The sequence below is a fragment of the Glycine max genome, chromosome 17 (genome assembly GCF_000004515.6).
Source record: "Glycine max cultivar Williams 82 chromosome 17, Glycine_max_v4.0, whole genome shotgun sequence".
Taxonomy (NCBI): domain Eukaryota; kingdom Viridiplantae; phylum Streptophyta; class Magnoliopsida; order Fabales; family Fabaceae; genus Glycine; species Glycine max.
The window spans coordinates 22,557,197-22,583,012 of NC_038253.2; the positions used below are offsets into that span (position 1 = coordinate 22,557,197).

Consider the following 25,816-nt stretch of genomic DNA (forward strand, 5'->3'; position numbering starts at 1 on the left):
GAGGTTGTGGTATTGTATAATTCATGAGCAGTGCTTATAAATGAAATATGTGATGAATTGTGGAATAATATGTTGCCTTGAGATTATAATATTGTTATTGAGATTGAGTAAAAGTGTAAAGTAGAACAGGTGTTGAATTGTGAGATACATGAAAACATGTGATGGTGGATTGTGACATTATGATATGTGAAATTGTGAATGAGTTTTGGTTGTGAATAAGTGTGTGATTAATTCTTGATGTGACATTATTTGTGTTGTAAGCTGTGAATTGTACAATAACCCGACCAGTGTTATCTTGAGAAAAGTGTAAATGCGTAGTGTTAAAGAGAAAGTGTAGGTTTCCTATTTAGGAACTAGTGTTAAAGAGAAAGTGTAGGTTCCTGTTTAGGAACCAGTGTTAAATTGTAGCGCAATATGTTGTACGTGTTTAAGACACGAGTGTGAGGTCGTGGGTATTGTATAATTCACTAGCAGTGCCTGTGTGCTAAAATGATTTTAGGGGTTAGACCTGAATCAGGAGGGAGAGGCCCCTGACGGACTCTTCGGAGTGTAGGCCTTGGGGGTCACCAGGTTTGAGTGCTCCTTTAAGCCTATGTTGATCCCATATGGTTGGAGCATTCTCGCAAAACATCGTGACCCTGACTGGTCTCCCTATGATCTTACTTAGTGAGAGTGACCTAGCAAACCCATTGTGTGGTGTGTTTTGTTATGTACTCCTAAGCGCCCCAGGGTGGTTTTTCATTGACATGGTACCACATTGCATGTAGGCTTGAGTCTTAGCATAATTGTCTCATGCGCTTGCTAATTGTTTATTATGAAATTGAGGTGTTATTATGTCTTGATCAGAGCGTGTGATTCTTGTGTAATGTGATTGATGATTGAAAAGTGTGATTGATGGATGAAAAGTGAACTTTGAATGACAAAGTGGTGGAATTACGTGAATTATGTGTAAGTAAGTTTTATTTGGTTTATATGATATGTATATCTAGTTGTCTTGTTTCTCTATTAGTTAGGAATGTGATAACTCACTCCCAATTTGCAATTTGTGTTTGGATCCTGTGATGATCTTGAACTTTGTGTTTGGGGGAGCAGATGACTAGGTGAACTGCTTTAAGGGATATTGTGCTGAAGGACGTCGGGACACAACGCTCTGATAAGATGTGACATTGAGACAATGTTGTTAATGGCGGATGGCGGTTCATGGCGGAAAGTAAAAAATCCACCATAAAAATATGGCGGATGGCGTAGTGGAAAATGGCGGATGTCATGGCGGACAAAAAAAAAACATATATATAAACTCATTGAAATTGAAAAAAACAAAGGATTGCATTCAAATAAACTAAAAAAGTTTGATGAGTTCATACAATAATCAAGTACCAACACCAAATAAACACATTAAAAAGAGGACTGAACAGAAAAAAAAATTGTGGTGTCAAATAGAAAAAAAAAATTAAAAATGGGACTGTCGAAAGTAAAAGGGGGGTGTCAAATAGAAAAACGGAAAAAAAGATGCAGACAGCAAAAAGGGGTGTCAAGTAGCAAAAACAAAAAAAAGGCTTTGGCCCACCCCCACCAGTATAAGTCGCGGTTCTGGCTGGGTCGTCTTCTCCGTTCGCCTTGCCGTCGTTCACGCCGTGCTCGTCGCCGCCGTTCGCGTTGCCGTGGGTGGTCGCTGCCGTGCTCGTCGCCGCCGTGGGTCGTCGCTGGTTGCAGGTGTGGGTGGTTCCGAGGTCGTGGCTGGTTGCAGGGGTCGTGGGTCGTCGCGCTGTGTTGGAGCTTCGAGGTCGAGGGTTGCAGCTGCATCCGCCATTTTCCGCCTCGCCGCCACATCCGCCATGGCCGCCATGGCGCCGCCATCTTTAACCCGCCACGCCACCGCTATTCGGTGGCGTTTTTTCAGAAAACCGCAACGCAACTCCGCCATGGCGCCACCATGGCCGCCATTTAACAACACTGCATTGGGATATAAGTTTTTATGTTAATTTTATGATGTTAGTCTATTTTATTTCACCTCACTGATTTAACAAAATATTTTTGTAAATTTTGACGGCCTTATTTTGAGCCGAATATGTTTTTAATGAGTTTTATTTGGTAATTGAAGTGAATGTGAACCTTTTACCCATGTGATTTTTTTTACCAATATATTTTATTTATTTATATATATGTCGGGGTAGAGGGTGTCACACAAACACCCTTAAGACCCAAGTCAGTTCAAAAACACATGGTTCATGAGGTTTATTTGAAAAAACTCCCCATACCTTGACATTTTGTAAGAAGCAAAGAAGAGATTAGAAGCAAGAATGAGCAAAAACCGTTGGAACCACCCTTAATGGCCCCTCCCTCACACATGAACACAAAATACTCCCTCTGCCAATCCTAACATCATATCACACCAATGAATTATTCTAACCTTAGTCAAATTATTTCAACTAATGTCTCACACTCAAATTAATTCTAGTCAATTACTTTACTTTAGCTATTAAATAAAGCTATATATATATATATATATATATATATATATATATATATATATATATATATATATATGTATGTATGTATGTATCAAACACTTCATTTCCCTTTTAAACACTATATCCACATAAAATTCTTTTCATACAAGTAACATTAATTAAATACAATTATTCATAAATTAATCATACATAAAATAGGAAATTTAGTTTTAGAAATTCAGATTGTTACAATGAGAGAGAAGACAAACGTACATAGAACCTAGGCACAAGTGCAGTTCATTGAACGATTTTGCCTCCACATAACTATATGACTGCTTGTTTCTTTTCCCCATGTGTTCCCACTTGTTTATGGCTGGTATTAAATTGCATTAATTACCTAATTTTTGATTGATCGTGTTATGATAGGTATCTTGTTGGTTTCTAGTATTGCCTTCTTAGGGTTTAGGAAAAAAGGATTTGATGTTGATTGCTATCCATCTAGCTATGACTAAGGGGCTAGGGTTAAAGTATTTTAGATATTACATGTTTTAAGATTTGTCTATACACCAAACTATCTCTATGTTGGGGTTAAGAGTACATGGAAGGCCTTACTTGTTGCAGATTGACATTCTACAATGAGCAAGTTGTAGATTTGTGTTTCTAGATCCTTATTTTGGGTTTGTCTCATGCTTTGAAACATAGACATACTCTAAGGGAGCACAACTATACTTAGTGAAGCACACCATGCAATGACCAAGTTGTATTGCAGGATTTTTAGATTTGTGTTCTATAATGAGCCCAATCATTCAAGGTTTCTAGATCCATGTTAGGGGTTTGTGGCATGCTTTGAAATATAAACATACTTGAGGGGAGCACAACCATTCTAAGTTAAGCACATTCATGCTAAGATTCATGAGTGATTCCTTTAAGTACTCACATGTTTTAATTCCATATTTATGAGATATAGTTATTATGAATGTACCTGCATGTTATGTTGTGTATGACATTATAGTGTCCTTAGGGCACTAAGTGAGATCTTCGTATCATTAGTTTATTCTACTGCTTTTAGAGTAAGTAGACTAAGGCAATAGAAACGATAAGAAGTTTGTGTTGCATTGTTTTCCATTTAATCTTTTTACTAGGACCTTTATTCGGATGAAGTTTGTGACCTCCTACGTGAGGATTACTAGTTTATATTTTATGATTGTTTTTTGTTAATTTGAAGGATGCCTTGGATACTTGTTCTTTGTTGTGTTTAATGTTTTATCATAAACTTTACAAGATTTTAGTTTTGGAAATGTATGTTTTACATTGATATGCACGATGTTCACAAAATACTTATGAGAGTGTTACAACCAATTATGAGGTGGCTGAAATCACAACACTAAATTTTGTGTTATACTCCAAATAGTTTACTTAGAAAGCAATAAGGAGTGGAATAGAAAAAATTAAAACCTTGCAAAGTGATTGTTGCATTGCAACATGTATTACTGTCATAAAAATAGTTGAAAGAATAACATTTGGTTTTTGCCCCATACTTATTGTCCTATTATATAAGAGAGAGAGAGAGAGAAGATGCTCTAAAAAAAGTGTGTTGTCTTTGACTTTTCAACTACCTAACAAGAACTAAACAATTGACACAAAAAAAAAAGAATCATCTTCCTATATCCAATTGTCATAAGAGAGATAGACAAAGAATTCAATTCCTTTAATTCAAGTGTACATTTTGTGTATAATTAGTTCGCAAGTTATTAATGTAATGAATTTAAGGTTAAATCATTTTCTTATTATTTGAGTTAGATCTTTGGCAGAAAATATTATTGGTCAGACTTTATTTACCTTCTGGTTGAACTTCAGATTAATCAGAGTCATTTTTCCCTAATGAATTAGAGGGTTAATATAAAAAAATGTGTACATTTTGTGAGATCTTGCACCATTAAGAGACAAAAACAAATCAAAGCATTGTAAAGTGTAGCTAATTGTCACATTAAATATTAAGTGGCAAAATTTGTCTCATTCTCACCATTTTGTTAGTTTTAATCATGAATGGGGGAGAAGAGGTAGAACTTAGTTTAAACAAAATAATTTGTTATATATTAAATACCAGACATTTATTATATTTTTTGGAAAAAGGACATTAAGATATTAAAGTGTAATATTTTTTATAATTTTTGTGAAAAAAATAATTTTAAAAAGAAAGCATAAAGAGTAGTCAAAGAAATTCATAAGCAATAAAAATAATCTTATCTCTAAATTGTTACAATATTAAATATGATATACCATGTATAAAAGATTAACATATATTTAAATATTTACAAGGATTGTCTATTTGAAAATATGATATATAATAAATAATTATCATATATGAACCAAATGATTTAGGATTTTGAAAAGATAGGATATTTAATAAATTATTGTCATATATGAATCCAGTAAACTATTCATGTGTTTTGAAAGCTCTTATTAACGAGTGGTGCAATATTACTTACATGGTATGAGGAACAAAGCTTTAATTCTAATTTGTGTCATTTTTTATAAAACATGTATTTTTCATTACAGACAATTATGCTCAATTGATGTAGGATTATTGTCGATGATAAATCTATCCCTTTAAATATTTAACATAACTTTATACTTAGTACTCGAATTTGAGATCACTGGCTAAGATAAAATAATCTTGTGCCAATTAATCAAGATGTCAGTTGTTATCCCATGTAACTTTCTAATTACTTACATATATGTGTGAAACATGATAAGGACTAAATAATTTAGACAACAAAGTAGTACATCATTAGTGAGTGTGCATTAAAGAGATATAACATATAATGGAATAATAGTTTGGGTAACAAATAGACATTGTAAAATTTTTCATTTTAACTTTTTATTATACAATAATAAGTGTTAAAAAACACTCATGGTATTGTATTTTCATTGGCGATGATTTTTTAAAGAACCAACATCATCCATATCTATTTATTTATAAAATTGCCACCATGTTTTTTTATTGATGATGGTTTTTTAGAAATTGTCACTGATGGAGCATCGTAGAATGTGGTTTTGTTTTAGTTGGTGATGACTAAATAATTTCTTGTACCATTTTAATATTTTTTTATTAGTAAAAATTTATTTTCCAGTAATTAGATAATGACTTGAATTCATAGTAACTACTAAAAAGACAATTAGATGTTTCCTTGTTTATATTTTAAAAAAAACAATTAAAGAATAAAGCGGTCTAATAAAATATAGAAATCAAAAGAATAACTTACTTTATGCAAATGATAAATCGATTTAAAACACCGTATTACAAAATTGTTATAGTCACAAATTTATATATTATAACAACAATTGTCATCCTAAACAATAGAAATGTCTTATAGAATTTGTAAGTGATGCAAATTATATATGTATGACCTACATGTTTATTGTAAAATAAAATAAAATAATTGAATCAAAATATATTAATAGTGTAAAGATTTCTATATTGTCATTTAATCACTATTGCTATATATGAATATAACTTTGATGACTTTTATAATAATTACTTTAGAAGTCACATAATATAATTTCTAATTAGTTAATGGTATAATTTTTTATAAGTTGTAGAGTTATACTCAAGGTAAAATTAAAGATAATACATGAAAATGATGACACAATATATTATTTTTATTAAGGAATAACTCATTATGTTCTAAAAAATATGCTATGTTGTGTTACACAAATATAATTTAATTATTTAGCATTAAAGTATTAAAAAATTATATATCGGAATGATTGTTAATTAAAAGTAAGTTTAATAATTTGAAGAAGTTAAATACATTTTATTTGCTTATTTCTCATCATATAATTCAAAACCAACTTAATTTTATTTGGAAAGAATCTAAAACTTACATAAATTTACTAAATTGTAAATTAATTGCACAAATTGAAATTTAGTAATAAAATAAAGTCAAATAAAATTATAGTTTATACATGAAAATGAATTTTCTTATTTTGTTAAAAATATAAAATCATATTTGACGTATGCAATCTTATTTTTTAATATTAAAATATCAATAAACCATATATGAGAATAATTTTTCAATGAAAAATAAAAAATTGCATTTGAAAAATACAATTTTATTATTTAATATAAAATATTAATAAATTTTAGATGTCAAATAGAACTTACATATGTATTAATCATATTATTAAATTACAACTTCCTCTTATTTGGTAAAAATCTAAAACTTACATCAATTTGATCAAATTTAAATTACTTTCACAAATTGAAAACAAGAAATCAATTCACTTATAACTCAACGCAAATCCAAAGCTCTCCAATTGATTTGCAATACTATCTTGTATAGGCGGAGGGAAGGGTGACTTCTAGGGGCCAGGGTTCCCACACTTATTTTTAAGCATATTTAAATTATTATAAATATATTTTTGCCTCTTTAAGATTTGTAAAAAAATTATTGGAAAATGATATTTGAAAATTATATATTTCTTGTCATGTGTTTCTCTCTCTTTGTCTCCTCTCTCTTTTCTCTTTGGCTCGCTCGCTCTCTCTTTGTCTAGGGTAGCTCTCTGTCATCGTTGACCATCTCATTTGATCACTTTCTAGCTTTTTGGCCACAATCTTGAGATAAGCATACTATAGACACTCCTACTTAAGAGCTTATATTCAGAATTCAAGGATTTCATTTAAGTTCATAATGGAGTGTTAGTTACTCTCTTTGATTTGAGTTTCAATTAGGGCGGTGATCCTTTCTCCATACCAAAAAATTGAAGGTTTGATTTTATTGTTGATTTTCTTTTCTTTTTTGGAGAAGCCCCATGTTTATAGTAGAGTAGGAAATCTTAAATTTGGTCTTAAAGTTGTAGAATTTTGGTGTTAATCTTTTGGAATTTTGGTGCTATTCAAATTTTATTTTGATTTAGTTTCGTGCTAAGATTTTTTTCGTGAACACAATTCTTTCTAGGTGCTTAGTGCTACTAGGGTTGATTTTTTATGCCTCTATATCAATGTTGTGGGATCCAAAGGGAATGTTCAAGGATAAGAAGTAGAAGTGGTATAGATTTCTTGCGAGACAAAAACACTCATATGTCATTGTGGTTTTCTTTAGTTTAAGAATAAGGAATGTACTTCATTTCAATGTGTTGGTGAGTTTTCTTTCTTTAACATTTTTGTCCGATTCATATATAGTTTATAACTTTTAATTTATGATTCATTATGACAAGATACTCACCAACATATAGGTGATTATTTTATTGTTTTGGTCTTAGATTTGTGATTTAAAATTTATGCACGTTGATATATCACCAATCAAGCTTATGAATCTAAAGGGAGACTGAATATAACCTTACAAGAGGAAAGGGAAAGGGGATAACAGAATATGAAAAAGATGAAAATGTATTGCAAGAAATCAAATAGGTACACTCATAAGTTAGAGTTTTGTTATTTATACAACAACTAAAAAATAATTTATACAATATTTTTCTATATCAATCTCTTTTCATCATACATGATACTTCTATCTCTTTCTTTCTTTCTTTTTCTCTTGTTATCTCTTTAATTGTAAAATATTTTGTACAACAGGTCTTACAAATAACATTTCACCTTGAGTTTCTAGCTCTATAGCAATGTTTCAAGGGATGAATTTACCTTCAAAATTTAAAGGAGATCAATGCGGGTGTGGATACTGTAGTACCCACACTACTAAAAAAAAAGCTTTCAACATCGCCCAATTAACATCGGTTATAGCTAAAACCGATGTTAACGAAAGCGCGGTGGCATTTTTGTAAATAAGTAGACTTGGTTAACATCGGTTTTTCCAAAACCGATGTTAGTATGCCTTTGTTAACATCGGTTTTGTAAAAACTGATGTTATCGAGTTGATGTTAACATCGATTTTATTATAACCGATGTTACCTAGTTGATGTTAACATCGGTTATTTTTAAAAAACCAATGTTGTTATCATTATATATTAAAGTTCTGAAATTGCACAACCCGTGCGCTTGAACCCTATCGTTCTTCTTCTTTCTCCTTGTGTCAAAGTCGCCTATGCTTCTGTGACTGCAACCACATTATGAAGATCGTGTTTGTGGAGATCGTCTTATCCATTGAGGTACGTCCTTTCGTTTTAACATTAGGTGTTCGTCGTTTTAACATTTGCTCACTTTCGCAGGTCGAAGAAAAGTAGGAAAGGAAAGAGTCCTGGAAAGGGTACTCCCAGGGTGTGTTTCTCCTTCTGCCTGAGTTCGTGTTTGTCGCAATCTGGGCCGCACTTCCGTCACTGCAACCACATTGTCGAGTTGGCATTTGTGGAGTTCGTGTCTGCGCTTCCATCGAAGGTATGTCTCTGTTGTATGTTAATGATGAAAATCCATTGTTCAATGGTCTATCTCTGTTGTGATGTTTCGAAACCCTAGTTAGGCACAAAGGGTTAATTGTAACTGAATCTGTAGTGATTTAGGACTATATGTAACTGCCTTAAGCAGTTATTGCAAAATAAATTATGGAGTAACAGCAGGGGGGGTTAGGCAGTTTTTAGTGGGTTTTCAGGAAAGGAGAGACGAGGCTGTCAAATTTACATAGAGGGTTTCAGGGACAAAGCTTTGATTTACATAGAGGGTTTCAGGGACAAAGCTTTGATTTACATTTTGAATTTCATCCAAATTTTTGACAAGTCATTGTTACTTCCATCAATATTGATATTGTATCATGCTTAATTATATGCGTTTGCTTATTCTGATCATTGTGTGTTGTGTGATTATTTCTTCCATGCAGGTACATGATTCCTATTTGTTGTGAGAGTGAAATGATGGGCAGCAGCACCAACTGAGGTGAGTGTATATTTCCTTTTTTTTTTGTCTTTATCTTTGTTAGTTTGTTATATATTTTTTATTTTATATGTTTGAGTTTTAAATGTGTAAAAAATAGAAATAGAAAGGTTTGCTATCATTCTTTGAATGCCATCATCTACCTTTAATGATTGACATCTAAATTGGTCCCTGTTTAATTGAATTAATTAGTTATTGCTTTAGTTTGACTGGATAGAAGTATGATATGTTTTTTTTTTGGAAGGCAAATTATATATATGTATTAATATAGTCAAAAACAGTACAAGAGGTACTGGAAAAAGATGTTACAAAGCACCTCTGGTGCTGCCCTCTAAAAACCCACCACAGGAAAATGATCCACTGGAGAAGCTGGGAGAGTTCCCTGAGCCTGTACCCATGTCATCGACTCCCACCACATGCCTACTATCCTCTTACAGTTAAAAAATAGATGGCCCACCTCCTCCTGTTCTAGGCCATAGAGGGGACAAACAGTGTCCTGGATGATCACATTTCTTCTTATGAGATTAGATCTAGTAGGGAGCCTGTCTTTAAGAAGCCTCCAAGTGAAAACTGCAGCTTTTGGGGGAATTTTCAATTTCCATAGTAATGTTGAGGATCTCAGTTCAGAGGCTAGAGTAGAGGGGGTTATCATTAATTTGTAGGCTGACTTTGTGGAATAAACACCGCTAGGATCAGCTTTCCAAGTCATGATGTCCTTAACATGCCTCTGAATATGTATAGAGCTGATTTCTTCCATAAAATTGACAGCTAGATCACTTTCATGATCAAACAGATTCCTCCTCCATTTCAAGTCCCATCTCCAGTTATCTTGAGAGAAATTTCCCATCATTGAAATAAGGTCGGGTTGCTGTCTATTAATGAGAAACAACTGATTGTATTTCTGTTGAAGAGTAGGACCTTCCCCTAACCATTTATCTTTCCAAAAGCTGACTTTATCCCCACACCCAACCTTCCAGCTCATGCATTGTTGAAAAATGCTTTGATCAGACCGGTGATAAAGCTTTCTTAGGTCCTTCCACCAGTATGAATGCCTCCCTTGAACACGAGCTGACTGAAAATCAGACCTGGCTCCATACTTGGAATTGATAATCCTGGCCCAAGGTTGTTGCAGATGAGAAGCTAAGGCCCATATCCACTTTCCCAGCAAACCTATATTAAATTTAGAGATATCTTTAATCCCTAGACCACCCTCAGACTTGGGCAGGCATACAGTCTCCCATTTTACCCAAGAAATTTTCCTATGGTCTTGGTCCCCCCCCCCCCCTAGAAAGTTCCTTTGCAAGGCTACCAGTTTATTTACTACCCTTTGTGGAATCTTGAAGAAGGATAATAAATAAATTGGTACAACATTGAGAACAAAATTGATTAGAGTTATCTTTCCTCCCAGTGATATGTTTTTCTGGGCCCACTTAGATAGTTTAGACTCACATTTTTTTATTAAAGGCTCCCACACAACACTGCTGGAAGGTTTAGCCCCAATTGGAATACCCAAGTAGGTGAATGGGGTTTCCAATTGTCTACAATTCAGGGTTTGAGCTGCTTCATTGGTCCAAGTAACAACACCCCCTATAACACCAAACTGACTCTTAGCATAGTTAATCTTCAAGCCCGAGACCATTTCATAACCTCTTAGCATGGCCTTCAACACCAAGACATTGTCCCATGTAGCCTCACCCACAAAAACAGTATCATCTGCATACTACAGAATGTTTGTGGGTTCATTTTTCATTCCAACCCTGTAGCTACTATAAAAATTCTTCCAGACTGCTTCCCTCATTAGGCCTGTGATGCCTTCCCCAACTATGTTAAAGAGTCAATGTATGATATGTATTCTTAAAAAATTGTCCATGAGCTGTTTGATAGAATGACTGAAAAAGGCTTTAAATACACTCTCAGTATAATGTCTTTTGAGAGTCAATGTATCACCATGAAGTGACAGTCATATTGTTGATAAAAGGCTTTAAACACACTGTGGCTAATTTCTGTATGGTTTTTTTAGGGCTATCATTTACTACTGCTAATTGGCGTTGCTGTGGAAGCGCTTTGATTATATCTTTGAAGCCTCAAAGTCAGGTATTTATATCTTTGATTCGAAAACTAATTTGAAATTGTTGTTGTATACATTACTGGTATATTTGTAACTTATGCTATGGCTGTCTACATGACCTTTCTTTCATTGGACTGATATGTTCATGCCTCTCTACATGACCTTTCTTTCATTGGACTGATATTTTTGAAGTATTTACTGTGATTTAAACTCTCAGAACTTGTTCATTGTTAGTGTTGAATGTTTTTGTAATTTTATCTGCTGCCCTTCTCTATATATATGTTGTGACTGCCACTGCCCTTCTCTCTCTCTTGTATTATCTTTTTTTCTTATTAGCAAAATTATAATTTGTATTAATAACTGTGAGTACCAGAGGTACTAAATATACAAGGTAGAAACCAGCAGACTAGCAGAACCATAGGTCCTACGAATCACATGCCAATCTAAATAGAATACAATAACCCTGCACTGCTACCCTAATAAAAAAATGCTGTTGATAAATAGAATTATGGTACACTTTGTTGATAAAACTGAATTAATGAGAGTGATTCTGCCCCCCATAGATAGACTTCTTTGTTTCCATTTTGCTAACTTGGCTTCAAACTTCCTTATAATAGGCTGCCAAACACTCCAGCTCTTAGAAGACACCCGTACCTTGCAAGTATTTTGTTAAATAATGTGATTGAAGTAAATTTTTTATTAGATTTAATTAAATAAATGTTTAGTATTTTGTTCTTTCCTATTAGTCTGTTGATAGCTAACTGGAATAAAAGAAAAGCTAAGGTCGGACCAGTTGATAGCTAACTGGAATAAAAGAAAAGCTAAATTGCAGGGAATAATTCTCATATCTTTTTATTTCATCATTACCCCTTTTTATAGCCATTTCATACAAGATATTTTGCTAAGTTGTTATAACAAAATTTTGAAATTGCATAACCACACAGGTATCAAGTAAAACGTGGAAAAAGCTTTAAGCGCGAAGTATAAGGAATTCTAGAATCTGCTATCGGGCTTGCAGCTCCCCTGGTCCTTATACGAACTCACTGAGGTACTTGGGCCTGTGTGTGTTGCGTTTTGGTTTGTTATTGCCTCTGCTATTTGTAGTCATGATTTCCTCTTGGTTGGAATTATTGTCTGATGCTGTTATCTGTGTGATATCTGGTACTGCTGTTAGTGTGTTGCTATCATCTGCATGGTTTTTTTTTTATCGACAAAAATATATAAATATTTCATTATGTAAATAGTGATGAAGTACCAGAGGTACTTTGTACATAGATAGGATCCCATACATATGGTTCCTTAGAAAAAACTAATACAGTTTAATTAGGAACCATATTATGGCTAATACATCTGCTAAAGCCTCAATAAAAATCTACCCTCTAGTGATACAAAAAGCCTTGTTCGTGTAGGCATTCGATCTGCTATGATGCATGAAGTGGTCTTTCGGTTCTTTTGGGAAAGCACCCACTGATTTGACCCATGAGACTGTCTCCCACCACCAGGGAATTGCCTTGCTGCAGTTGAAGAAAAGGTGTGCTGCATCTTCATCCAAATTGTTGTAGAATGGGCACAATGGATCAGCTATCTCCACTTGTCTTCCTCTTAAATTCATGTTCGTTGGTAAACGGTCTTTGATGAGCCTCCATGTAAATACCTTTGCCTTAGGTGGTATTTTAAGTCTCCACAGAAGCGAGAAAGTCCCATCCTCTGATTCCCCCCTTATTTCCCCCAGCAGAAACTTATATGCAGTTCTGGTCGAATAGATTCCACTCGAGTCTTGCTTCCAAACCCATTAGTCTGCTCCTTGTTGCTGTACTGCTAGCCCTACTGTTTCCTCTAGGAATTCAACAGCCATTGTAGCTTCATTATCAAATAAGTTTCCCCTCCATTTAAAGTTCAATTCCCACCGTTCCTCCTTATGACTTCCCAAGAGGATGATAGGTTGTTATTATTGGTTAGAGATTTGATACAGCGTAGGGAAAATAATGTCGTATTGGAGAAAATAATGTTGTTCCTATGCTTCCAAATCGAGTAAGTAAGAGCAAACCACCACCACTACCATCTTTTTCCCTGCAACCCTGCAGAAGCACCACAAATATGCTGAATAAATTGCAAATGACAATATTAGAAACTATTAATAATTATAGCAATCATTGTTACTGCACAATATTTTGGTCTACTTTGATGATATTATTTTTACAGGGAACTCTCCTATTTTAATTCAACAATTGATCAGTCAATTGAAATCAGTCTTGGCCCTAAAACAGCTTGACCATCTTCATTACTTTTTAGGCATTGAAGTAAAGCATCTTTCTGATGGTTCTCTACTTGTGCCTTAGAGCCAATATATTTACAATCTTCTTGCTAAATCCAATACGACTAATTCTAACGGCATCTCATGTCCTATTTTTTTTTGAACGGCCAAAGATAATATTATATATATGACAATAATAGTACCAGAGGTACTACAAGGAAGATATGATACAGTATCTCCTAAAAGACAAGAACATAAACAGCAAATGAAAGGCCAACAAAATGAACAGTGCCCAACCCTACAAATCGCAGACTAGGAAAAAGACAAAGACATATTTGAAGACCATTGGTGGAAAGGAACATTGAAGTCCTTTTCCCACCCCCGCAACCATGACCAAGTGAGAAAGATCGAGTTATCCACCAATTTGGAAATGACGAAAGGCTGATTATTAAAAATCATGTCATTTCTGAGGTTCCAAATGGATCTTGTAGCTACTATCCACCAGACCTTCCTCCTTCTATTGGAGTTCCTCGAGGCAGCCAAGGAGCAGTGCTGAAGAAAGTTCTCCATAGGATTGCTGTGCAGAGCTCTAACTTCCTTGACCCAGGAATAAAATTCCCACCACAAAGGCATTATTTTATGACAAGAGAAAAAATGGTGGGATGCAGATTCAACTTGACTTTGGCAGAAGGGGCAGAGGTCATTTTGAAGGACAATCTACCTCCTAATAAGGTTTTCCTTAGATGGAAGCCTATCCCAGAGAAGTCTCCAAGCAAAAGCTAGGGCTGTAGGGGGGATTTTGATTTCCCATAGCTGACGAAAGCCAGTAATAGGCTGGGAAGGTAACTGGTCAGCTTTGATACAATTATAAGCAGAGTTTGTAGAAAAAATCCCATTTGGCTCAGCTCCCCACACCCAAGAATCCCTCAAAGCTGCATTAGTGTTTATTACTACAGTTTGGTCAATAAAAGCTGAAACACCCCCCAGTTCGCTGTCAAAAAGACATCTTCTCCAAGAAAATTGCCACTCCCAACCATGTTCTCCAAAGATCCCCATGCTTGCCACTGTCTTTAATTTTTGGGATGTTACCTGATATAAATTTGGGTATTTATCTTTAAGAGCAATTCCTTCTCCCACCCAAGAGTCTTCCCAAAAAAGGATTTGATCACCACTGCCCAAATTCCAGCGAAAATGCTTATTGACAGCAGCCATGCTGTTGTGCTGAGTAACAAATCTTAAATCAGACCACCAAGAGGAAAAAATCTGCTTAGGAGGTCCCTCTTCCAAGCCTCTCCAACCCCTGTATTTTGAAGTAAGAATTCTGCTCCATAGATGATCTTGCTGCTGAAACATCAACCACTTCCACTTGATAAGGAGAGCTCTATTAAAAGCCTTGATATCTTTGACACCCAACCCTCCCTTTTCTTTAGGAGCACACACTTGATTCCAAGCAACCCAAGCTATCTTTTTTCCTTCTAAGTTTCCACCCCAAAGATATTGTCTTTGAATAGCAGTGAGCCTCTTAACGATTGCTGTAGGGGCCCTAAAAAAGGACATATAGAACAAAGGCAAAGCTGTCAAGACAACATTAATTAAAGTAATTCTGCCAGCCATAGATAGACTTCTCTGGTTCCATTTGTTCAGTTTGGCCTCAAATTTTCTGATGAGGTATATAAATGGGAACTGCAGAGGACCACAATTCAAGATATCTGCTGCAAGAGTACACCACTCCTCAGATTGGCCAATTGCACCAAATTGGCTCTTAGCAAAATTAATTCTAAGGCCAGAAACCAACTCAAAGCTTCTGAGAATAGCCTTAATAGCTGAAACATTATCCAAAGTAGGTTTGGAGATAAAAAAACTCCCAAGACAGGGTGCATAATATGTTTCTGATCCTACTCTATATTGTTCAGCTACCAGCACCTTAGAATATTCAACCATCTCTCTGAGGGTTTTGTTGTTTGTCTCCCCCCCCCCTTTCCAATTCTATTCTGCCTCCCTCAGTTAGTCACATTCTTTGCCTTGCCTTGCTTACTAGTCCTATCTAGGTATTGGGGCTAAATAATAATAAAAATAAAGAAATAAGACAAGAAAAAATAGAAGAAAAATTAAGAAATCCTAATCTAATAAAAACAAGAATTGATAATTAAGAAATCCTAATTAGCAGATAATTAAGAAATCCTAATTAGCAGATAATTAAGAAATCCTAATTACAGAAATAAGACACACACACACAGCCACACACACAACCACACACACACACACACACACACACACACACACACAACCACAAACAACCACACACACACACACACACCCATAGACCCACACACACACACACAACCACACACACAGGCACACACCCACAGACACATACACATACATAACCACACACACACACACACAGCCACAGACACACACACACTCACACACACACACACACACACACACACACACACACTCACACACACACACACACACACACACACCCACAGACCCCCACACACACATAGCCACAGACCCACACACACACAGCCACACACACCCAGACACACACACACACACCCACAGACCCACACACAGCCACACACACACACAGACCTACAAACACATACACATACATAACCACACACACACACACACACACAGCCACAGACACATACACATACATAACCACACACACACACACACACACACACACACACACACACACAGCCACACACACACACACACAAAACCACAAACGCACACACACACACACACACACACAAACACACACACACACACACACACACACACACACACACACACAACCACAAACAGCCACACACACACACACACACACACAGACATATACCCAACGACAATAATAAAGCATAAGCACCCTTCAAACCCAGCATTTTAAATTAGATACATAAACAACTGTTGATGTCTATATTTGCCTGTAATTGAATTTTACCTTTTGTATGTTCTTGTATGTGATCAGTGTAATTTGCTATATAAACAACTGTTGTTCATGCTGAGTGAACCTTAGATTCCCGTTTGAGACTGAGTGCAATGACTCTTGCGGACAGTTTGCATTAGTCATTGTATTTAATCTTGAATTGTCCGTTTGGACAGTTTGGAGAGACTGGTATTTTTATGTTAGATTCATTCGTGAAGGTTATTATTATTTTCATTAATTTGATTAAATTTCGGTTCAATGCATTTCAAGTTGTTCTCCGAGTGCATACTTGATTATCGGGAAATTCATTTGACCGATGTCATGTCGTGTACTTGGAGACCAATGCGAAATGCTGCCGAAATTTAGTCAAATTTTTGTAAATAATGGTAACCTTGACGATTGAAGCTAACATAAAAGACAGTTTTCCTAAATGGGATAGGGCCACACCTATAAATAAAAAAGTGAGATTTTCATGCATGGAATTGCTTAGATGGATCGAAGTTGGATGAATGCAAGTCGCATGAGCCCAGAATATGAGGATGGCGTCGAACAGTTCTTGCAATTTGCTTCAGAAAGAGGTCGACCGAATGAAGAAGGAAAATATTATTGTCCTTGCATCAACTGTTTGAATGGAAGACGACAACTACTTGACGACATACGGGACCATCTATTGTGTGATGGGATGAAGAAGAATTACACGACGTGGATATGGCATGGTGAAGTGACTGACATGCATTCTGGGTCCCAATCTGAACCGTTTGATGTAGAAATGGGAGATCGCTTGGAAGACATGATTCGTGACCTTGGACAAGAGTGTTTTCAACAAGCACACGCCCCTGTGTATGAAGGATTGCAGAGTGATTCAAAGAAGCCTTTGTATATAGGGTGCAAGAATTCCTTAACCCTGTTGTATGCGGTGTTAAGTCTGGTTAATGTGAAGGCCAGGTATGGGTGGAGTGACAAAAGTTTCACCTCACTGCTTGAGGTAGTGCACAATCTGCTTCCAGAGGACAACACGCTGCCTAAAATTTACTACAAGGCGAAGAAGATATTGTGTCCCATGGGTATGGAGTATCAGAAGATTCATGCTTGCCCCAATGATTGCATACTCTACAGGCATGAATTCCAAGAAATGTCCAAATTCCCTGTCTGTGGGACTTCACGATACAAAGTGAAGGATGAAAAGGAAAGCAATTCTGATGAAAACTCCAACAAGGGCCCCCCAGTGAAGGTTTTGTGGTATCTTCCAATCATTCCAAGGTTTAAGCGTCTGTTTGCTAACGAGGACGACGCAAAAGACCTTACATGGCATGCAAATGGAAGGATTTCTGATGGAATGGTCCGTCATCCGACTGATTGCTCCCAGTGGAAGAAGATTGATGGTTTGTATCCGGATTTCGGGAATGAGCCAAGAAATCTTAGACTTGGACTAGCCAGTGATGGAATGAATCCATATGGCACCTTAAGCACTCAACACAGTTCATGGCCAGTTCTGCTAGTAATTTACAATTTGCCTCCTTGGTCGTGCATGAAGCGAAAATACATGATGTTGTCTATGATGATATCGGACCCAAGAAAGCCAGGAAATGACATTGATGTTTATCTAAGTCCGTTGGTTGAAGATTTGAGAAAGTTGTGGGACGAGGGGGTTGTAGTGTTTGATGCGTTTCGCAAGGAGACGTTTGAAATGCGTGGAATGCTTTTTTGTACCATTAATGACTTACCAGCATATGGGAATCTCAGCGGTTACAGTGTTAAGGGTCATCATGCATGCCCCATCTGTGAAGAAAATACAAGTTACACACAACTGAAACATGGGAGAAAAATAGTCTACAGTAGGCATCGCCGCTTTCTAACACCCAATCATCCTTACAGACGACTGAGAAAAGCTTTTAATGGAAGTCAAGAGCATGATATTGCGCCGATACCATTCACTGGTGAGCAGGTATATCAGCGGGTTCAACACCTGAACACTGTATTTGGGAAGACCCAAAAGAAGGATAAAAGTCAGAGTTGCATATGGAAGAAGAGGTCCATTTTCTTTGATCTTCCGTACTGGTGTGATCTTGACATTAAACATTGTATTGATGTTATGCATGTGGAGAAAAATGTTTGTGACAGTGTGATTGGGATGCTCCTTAACATTCAAGGCAAGACGAAGGATGGCTTGAATACCCGTCAAGATCTAGCTGATATGGGTATAAGATTACAGTTGCATCCAAGGTCTGATGGGAAGAAAATTTACTTGCCCCCAGCCTGCCATACTTTGTCCAAGAAGGAGAAGATAAGTTTTTGTCAGTGTCTTCGTCGGGTGAAGGTTCCACAAGGATACTCTTCAAATATTAAGAGCCTTGTGCAGTTGAAGGAGCTTAAGCTTGTAGGGTTAAAGTCTCACGATTGTCACGTGCTCATGCAACAATTGTTAGCCGTGGCTATACGAGACATCTTGCCAAACAAAGTCAGGTTCACGATAACTCGCCTGTGCTTTTTCTTCCATGCTATATGTAGCAAAGTGATTGATCCAGTAATGTTTGATGAGTTGGAAAATGAGGCCGCAATTATACTGTGCAAGTTGGAGATGTATTTTCCCCCTGCTTTCTTTGACATCATGATTCACTTGATTGTGCATCTGGTCAGAGAAATCAAATGTTGTGGTCCTGTTTATCTACGGTGGATGTACCCGGTTGAGCGATACATGAAGATCTTAAAAGGGTATACAAAGAATCTATATCGTCCAGAAGCATCTATTGTTGAGAGGTACATTGCAGAAGAAGCCATTGAATTTTGTTCAGAATACTTAGAGAAGGCTAAAGCTGTTGGGCTTCCTGAGTGTCGGCATGATGACAGAGTGGGTGGTAAGGGTTCAAGAGGACTGCAGGTGATCACTCCAAGTGTAGAAGATTTGTTACAAGCTCACTTGTATGTCTTGAACAACAGTAATGAAGTTTTGCCATACATAGTTAAGCATGAAGCTTTAGTCAAACAGAATAATCCGAAAATGTCAAAGAATTGGGCGTTGAAAAAGCATAACAAAACTTTCTGTGATTGGTTTAAAGATACAATCTTTGCAGATGAGAATGCTTCATAAACATTAAGAAAACTAGCAGATGGGCCTAAAAGAAATGTTATAACCTGGCAAGGATACGACATAAACAGGTATTCATTTTACACAAAAGCACAAGATGACAAAAGTACAATGCAGAACAGTGGGGTCACCCTAAGGGCTGAATCTCAACACTTTGCAAGTGTCAATGACGCCAATCCCTGTGTAGCTTCCATCCCTTACTTTGGGTTCATTGATGAAATTTGGGAGCTTAATTATGTGAAATTTACAGTATGTGTTTTCAAATGTAAATGGGTTGACAGCAACACCGGTGTGCACACCGATGATATAGGATTTACCCTGGTAGATCTAAAGAAACTTGGTTACCACAATGACCCTTTCATCATGGCAGAACAAGCTAGACAAGTATTTTACGTGCAAGACCCTTGTGATGAAAGGTGGTGCGTGGTTCTGCAGGGCAAAACAGTTGGTGTTAATGTAGAAGATGATGATTCATACATGGACACCTATGTTAGTCCTTTGACCGCTCAAATCACTGGTAACGTTGTCGGAGAAGAAGCTGACGACGTTCATGCAAATCGAAATGATCATGATGAAGGAGAATTGATTAACATCGGCTAATGTAATTTTCTGCAGAGACAGATGTCACCAAACCTAGTAAGTGACAACTACATTTTTCTCTTATTGAGGCATCGGTTTTTTGTTTCAATTTTCCTCCTTAGGACTTCATCCAGCTCATGTTTGTCGCCAATTTCATCATCCACCACCCTTTTCTTCTCTGGCTTCTCACGTTCATTGTTGTTAAACCCATATTTATGCTCTCTTCCCTTCATGTCTTGTTTTATCACAACTTTAGCTGAATCTCCCATCTTCAGCATAGTTGAAACTCCTGTCTCATTGTCCAATGCCACACTTTGATGGCCTGTATCTCTTTTCTTCGTATGTTCTAGTGCTTCAGCTTCAGAATGCATAAAGCAATCAGAATTTCCGAGTGATCACCAAAGGCTTCTGCATCAGCATTGACACTCTCCACCCTCTTTGGTTTATGCTTCTGTGTTTTCTTCCGTGCCTCCTCGTTATAAATCTCAGCTTTATTCGAGGTTGCACTAGAATGATCACCACCAATCTGTGCTTCTTCCTCGTCTATCAGGTCAATATCTTTCCTTTCAACTTTTGTTTTGTAAATTATAGTGTAGTTTTCAAAAGCAAAGGTGAAAGGAAAGATATTGAGCTGGTAGAGGAGGAACATGCACGGATTGGTGCTGATCCTTCTAGTGGGACCTCCAATAAATCTGAGAATTATAAGGAGGAAGCATGGAAGAAAACACAGAAGCATAAACCAAAGAGGGTGGAAAGTGTCAACGCTGATGCAGAAGCCTTTGGTGATGACTCGAAAATTATGATTGCTCTATGCATTGTGAAGCTGAAGCAGTAGAACATACGAACAAAAGAGATACAAGCCATCAAAATGTGGCATTGGACAATAAGACAGGAGATTCAACTATGCTGAAGATGGGAGATTCAGCTAAAGTTGTGATCAAACAAGACATGAAGGGAAGAAGGCAAAAATATGGGTTTAACAACAATGAACGTGAGAAGGCACAGAAGAAAAGGGTGGTGGATGATGAAACTGCCGACAAACATCAGCTGGATGAAGTCCTATGAAGATCCACCTCATTCTCAAAGAGGGGAACGAGCAACAATTTGAAGGTTGTATATTCAGGAACTAAAGAATTCAAAATAGCTAGTAATAAGAGGGATTTGTTTTTGGGATTTTCTGAGCACCAAGAGCGGCTACGCAAGAAGTTTGCACTTGAGGAGGGAAGGATATTTGCAGCTAATGAACAAGTTTCTTAACTATTTGTCCTTAAGATTTTACTGTTTCTTTTTGCTAATATGTAAATATAAATGGTATAAGGGTATGGCGTAAAAACATGGTCTATATTTACTTCTAAGATTGTTAGGGGTAAAAATGACCATGTCCCTATGGCATAACCTTATATTATTTATATTTACATATAAGAAAAAAAAACAGTAAAATCTGAAGGACAAATAGTTAAGAAAGTTGTTCATTAGCTGCAAATATTCTTCCCTCCTCAAGTGCAAGCTTCTTGCGTAGCTGCTCTTGGTGCTCAGAAAATCCCAAAAACAAATCCCTCTTATTACTAGCTATTTTGAATTCTTTAGTTCCTGAATGTACAACCTTCAAATTGTTGCTCGTTCCCCTCTTTCTTTTCTGCAAAAAAGAAAATTAAATGCTGTCAAAACATGGATGAAGTCCTAAGAAAATCAATATCAAAGAAAACATGGATGAAATCACAATTAAAAAGCTCAACTACCTATCTTTTAGAGTCCTTTGGTTAATTTGTCTTGTCTCCTTATGTGGTGGGGTTTTGTTTAATAATCTTATACTTTTGCCTTCCAAAAAAAACTTATCACTAATCCTCTTTTCATTAATCCAATTTTGTATGTTATTGTATAAAAGATCATGGGTTCTCCACCTGCCTCCACTACTCCTCCTCCTCCTCCTCCTCCTCCTCCTCCTCCTCCTACTTCGGACGCATCGGCTTCGACGTCTGCCGTGAAGCGGACATGCAAAGCCTCACGCCTACGATCGTTGTCCACTAGACCACCTGGTGTTGAGAGACCAGTGGTGCATGTTGATCCTGCTACAAGGAAGGCCGACGGTCCCCACAAGAAGAAATTAAGAACATATTTGGGGATTGTGGCACGTGATAAGGTGGACATCACCTACGAGAACTGGAAGGAGGTCCCTACTGCTCAGAAGGACCTGATTTGGGAGAATATTCAGGTATTTCTCTTTTCTTATTTGATTGTGTGTAATTAATAGCCAAAAAATTTCATTATTGTAACAAATAAACTTTGTTTTATGTTGTCAGGCGGAATTTGATATCCGAGAGGCTTCTGACAGTAGGACAAAAAGGAAGTTACTACAGACCGTGGGGGAGAGATGGAGGCAGTTTAAATCAGACCTCACGAGGAAATGGGCCCTTGCAGCCGATCAGGACGGTGTCGAGGACACTGTCTGTGACAAATACGGCATCAGCAAGGAAAAGTGGGCCCAGTTTTGCCAGACTCGTAGAGACCCTTCTTGGGAGGTATGTTCCTTTGCCATTTAAGTTGTTTTTCATATTAAACATGATGTTGTTATACTTCATTCTACCCATTTCAAATATTATTGTTTAATTTTTTCAGGATGTGCGCATGAAGGCACAGGCCATCCAGAAGCAGAATACTGCCCCCCACGTTTTGTCTCGTGGGGGTTATGATTATTTGGAGTAGAAGCTCCTGGCTGAGAAGACCAAGAAGAAGATGCAGGAAGCTGCACAGTCAGGAAGCGTTGATGGCGTCATCGACCTTCCATCCCCGGTCAGATGCCACGTGAAGTGGAAGATGGCCCGCACGAAGAAGACAGGGGAGATGACGACTAAGGCCGCAAAGGAAATCGCTGAGAAGATTGTAAGTCATGTTCAACTAACCATTACAATTATGTTTGAATATTTTGAGAATGCCATGTACCACTGTGTGTTTTCTGTGCAGGATTCGTTTGAGGAGCAGGCCACACAGGGATCATTCGTCCCCCATGGACGTCAGGATGTTCTGGCCGCTGCTATTGGACATCTAGAGCACCCTGGACGTGTCCGTGGTATTGGAGCCGGTGTCACCATCAAGCAATACTTTGGATCGGCTCCACGGACGTCCCGCAGCGCTTCCTCCCTGCCTCCTGACAAATTACACCAGCTGACTCAGCAGATCAGGGACCAGCTAGAGGAGTCCATCACAGAGAAAGTGACGAGGCAGGTCATGGCATCCTTCGGCCACCTTCAGTCGCAGATGCAATCTCAGGGACTTGCAGTGCCTCCTGAGCCTCTGGTTGGTCCTGGTCCCTCCGGTCCTCGAGTGAGCACAAAGGGGAGTTGTGTTGATCCCTCAGGAAATGATCCTGAGACCGGTGACTCTGACAGGTGCGGCTTGTACATAGAAGCAGATCCTACCCGCTTGGTTGCCATCGGGAGAGTTTATGAAGGATCCACTGTTGTTCATAACACTCCTTTGTTGCTTGGCCAAGTAAAGGTGAGTGTGGAGGAGGTTAGAGATGCAGATGCTCCAGTTCCTGTACCCACTGATGAGGTTTCCTTAGTGGGGCAGGCACTTCACACCTTCCTTGCTTGGCCGACACATCTGGTCAAGTCTTTATCACAGCAGGTACTTATTGTCCTTACTATATGTTTCTTCTTTTCAAATTAGGCTATTTAACTTTGTTTCATGAACAGGTAGCTGTGTCTCCGCCAAAACCACCTCCGAAGCCCGATCCGGAGGTCGATGATCCGCTTTATCTGATGACATTGACCATCCCAGAGCTTTTCTTGAGGCCTTATCAGGTTAGATGGGATGCCACCGTCTTCGGGGTCGTTAATCCAGATTTCCCCCTGTACATAAAGCACGAAGACCTCTCCGAAATCGCACACGGTGGTCAATGTCTCAGCATATCAGTGTTACAGTTATGGATTCTGTAAGTCTTTATATAAAAGGCTTTTATTTACCTAAGTTATGGCTTTCAATTCATAAATATTTAACTTTGACTTAACATAAACAGGCATCTCACTGAAACATGTATGCGAGCGGGGAATTCTGATATCTATGGATTCCTCGAGCCTCAGTCCATTCAGAGGTCTGGGCAATCGCAGTTTGAATCTGAAAGTTACATAAAGAGTTGGATGCAGAGTTCACAACGCGATGTGTATCTTGGAGCCTACCTAAATGGGTAAGTCACAAAATAACAAAATTTAATTAATGTTTACTAATGTACTAACCCATTTTAGGTTCCACTGCAGCGGACATTGGCAGATGGTGGTCATCCTGCCCAAGGAACACTTAGTTGTCTGGTTTTGTTCATTGCATAACAGGGCAGACAACTACCTTAAGGGGATTATTAATAGGTTAGTGTTCTTTTCAATACATTTGCATTGTAATACCTCAACGTACAACACCAGTTTTTAATTGTTACTCATATGGAACAGTGCTATCAAGGGTCTTGATGATGCTCCACAGCCTAAATCAAAGGCTCCTGCTAGGTGGATTGTCGTCAAGGTACGTCATTTACATAAAACTTCCACTTATATATATTTCTTTATGTGTCTGTACACTAGTTGTTTAATTAATATCCAAATTTCATTATGTATTTAGTGTAATAGACAAAAAGGAACTACTGAGTGCGGCTACTATGTCATGCACTGGATGTCCACCATCATTTTAGGAAGTTTTAGAAATAATTGGGAAGCGGTAAGTTTATTTCAAAGAAAATCGATTTATTTATAATTTGTATTACATTATTAACTTAATATGATTTATTTAATCATGCAGTATTTTAACGACCCTAGACCATTGGAGCCCGAGAGATTAAAAGCATTGCGGATTCAGTGGGCACAGTTTTATCTCCAAGTTAGAGATCAGGCCCAGGATTTAGAGACATTTTTTAACATTTTTGACATTTTTTACATTTTCTATGTAACACGAACATTGAATTCATTTGTTGATTGTTCTTTATAATATATAAATCAATTATTTGATGTTTATTATCATTAAAACTGCTTGAAAGTAGAATAAAATGTTTATTTGTTGTGAATTGGGCCTCCTGAAATTGCATTTGACAGGTACAATTTTGGGTTTACTGTAAAAACAGAAAGTATATATAAAAAAAATATTTGAAAACAACATCGGTTATTAACAAAAACCGATGTTAATATCATAACCAACATCGGTTATAATAGAAAACCGATGTTAACGTTTGTATATTAACATCGGTTTTTTGTGTATAACCGATGTCAGCGTTTGTATTTTAACATCGGTTATCTGTGGATAACCGATGTCAACTATTGTACATTAACATCGGTTAATTATAAATAACCGATATGAATATTTGAATAGTAACATCGGTTATTTATAATTAACCGATGTTATACACAAAGAACTACACCAAATAAGTGTAAGCATCATCAACGTTGACATCGGTTTTCTAGAAAAACGGATGTTAAGGGCATACATTAACATCGGTTATTCTAGAAAACCGATGTTAAACTAACATATTAACATCGGTTTTACTGGAAAACCGATGTCAACGTTCATCATGCCTACACTTTTTTTGCTGTTGTTCATTGTGTTTAACATCGGGTATTTGGAGAACCGATGTTG

General features: G+C 37.1%; 2 long non-coding RNA genes across 2 annotated transcripts; both read left to right on the top strand.

The window, feature by feature from the left end:
• The first annotated feature begins 8,717 nt into the window (after nucleotides 1–8,717).
• On the top strand, nucleotides 8,718–22,146 carry LOC121173802 (uncharacterized). The gene is made up of 4 exons (XR_005889229.1): nucleotides 8,718–8,784; nucleotides 9,221–9,276; nucleotides 11,294–11,367; nucleotides 22,089–22,146. It is a non-coding gene; the product is annotated as an uncharacterized lncRNA (long non-coding RNA).
• A 2,704-nt stretch (nucleotides 22,147–24,850) lies between these two features.
• LOC121173815 (uncharacterized) lies at nucleotides 24,851–25,192 on the top strand. The gene is made up of 2 exons (XR_005889270.1): nucleotides 24,851–24,907; nucleotides 24,989–25,192. It is a non-coding gene; the product is annotated as an uncharacterized lncRNA (long non-coding RNA).
• Nucleotides 25,193–25,816: the final 624 nt, after the last annotated feature.